Here is a 2,103-nt window from a genome sequence, read left to right on the forward strand (position 1 = left end):
ATTTCTTGAGCACATGCATTTACCAATGAGGTGTCAGGATATAGTGGATAGCAAAATGGGCATGATCTTGGCTCTGAATGAGTATATTGCTTTATACCTGTCACTGTACTCCAATTTATTCTATTTTTGGGAATCAAAGCAATTAATTAAAAGTATACAAAAATCTGGGCGCCTGGGTGGCTCAGTTGGTTAAGCGACTGCCTTCGGCTCAGGTCATGATCCTGGAGTCCCAGGATCGAGTCTCGCATCGGGCTCCCTGCTCGGCAGGGAGTCTGCTTCTCCCTCTGACCCTCCCCCCTCTCATGCTCTCTCTATCTCATTCTCTCTCAAATGAATAAATAAAATCTTTAAAAAAAAAAAAGTATACAAAAATCTAATATCTATCATCAGATTTATTACTGTTACTTGTTGCTAATTTGCATGTAGTATAGATCAAGTTCCCCTGAAACATGTGAAGAATTTGTTCCAAATTAATTGGGTATGGCGAGGACAGCACAGTGGGTTCACCAAACCTTATTAGTGCATCACTGGTCTACATTTCCCAGCCTCCTTTGCACCTCAGGTATGGGTATGTGACTGAGTACTGGCCAATGGGATGTGGGCAAAAGAAAAGCACGCCAATTGTAGTCCTGTCCCAAAGCACCTCACACATGACCTTCCACCCTCTCTCTTCCCCAGTTTGCTGGCTGGATCCCGACACCCAGAGTGACTTTGGAAACTATCTATGGAAGATGACTGTGTCAACATGGGACCCTGAGGATGCCGTGGAGCCCAACACACACAGGCACCATCACTCTAGCCAATTGGACTTCATGAGATTGACAGATAAAATTCTACTGTGTTAAACCACTGAGTTTTCAGAGTTGATCTTTGGCCATTGCTTTCTTGTATGGGCCAAGTTTTGAACTTTGCTGTGTGTATCCTAATGATATTTTTATAAGTTCAAGTTACCTTTTGCTTCCTGATGCCCAGTTAGCTAACTCCCTATTCTTTCTGTTGTAGCTTCTACTTGTAGGCATGTCTCAGTCGGGGCCTTGTTCAGAGGAAAATGGGCAGTTATTGAAGAAACGCTTGTGACACAAGCCAGATGTACACCAAATGCATACAGAAGTAATTAAAGAATATTTAAAGTGGGAGAGATTTGGAGAGAAATGTGGACTGCCGTCTGAAGCAGTTTTTAGCAGGAACAAATAGCCCCAGATTTCTACATTCACTTGGCATACACACTGTCTTATACACCATCAGCGAGTTGTAGAGTCTAGAACCTGCTCCCTGAGAGTGAAGAAGGTATCTTCCAATCAAAGCAACAGCCTATGAGACATGTGTTAATCCTTCCCAAGGGTGTAGTAGTTCCATTATAATTGAAATACCACCATTTTTCAGTTTGTTGGGGTCCTGTGTTCCAGCCATTTTCATTGTATTCCCTTTCTTGTGTCAGTTTCTGTTCTACAATGATAAAATATTTGAAATTCTGGTATTGAATTTCATCCCCTCCTGAGACTTTCCCATTTAGAGACATGGCTCTCTCGCAACGCCAAAGTTTTAGCTTCTAAAATTCAGATGCAGAGATTTAAAACCAGTAGCAATCTGGGCAGATGTCAGTGGGTGAGAGGTTGCCACAGCCCAGTACTCATAAAACACATGTCCATCCTGCACCGTGGCTTCTAATCCACAAATAAAGCACAGATCCCACTGCGATCATCGGCAGAGACTCATGTCCAAAGGCAGATATTTTATTCAAATAATCTCACACTGCTCTGTGGGAACTACTATTTTCATTATGTTTGCAAACATGTTAGCATTCATTAAAATGTGTACTGCCTGCAAGAAAGATTCATGGCGAGCTTTTCCTGTTAAAGGACATATTTGTGAACAGCTCTCATGAGGCAGAAGTCTATAACACTGGTGGTTTGAAGTGTGTAATATTTATGTTGCTATTCTCATTAGAAAGTTTCAGAGTGCAGGCGTCTGGAGTAACCACCATCCCTCCGGCCATCTGACAGGCCAGACCTTCAACAGTCTTTGAAGTTTGTCTGTTTATATTTTTGTAGGTTTCTATATGTACCACACCTGTCAACTTGTCAAAAAAGAACAAGATTTAAA

This window comes from Leptonychotes weddellii, chromosome 4, assembly GCF_054177405.1.
Source record: "Leptonychotes weddellii isolate Sample4059 chromosome 4, ASM5417740v2, whole genome shotgun sequence".
NCBI classification, from domain to species: Eukaryota; Metazoa; Chordata; class Mammalia; order Carnivora; family Phocidae; genus Leptonychotes; species Leptonychotes weddellii.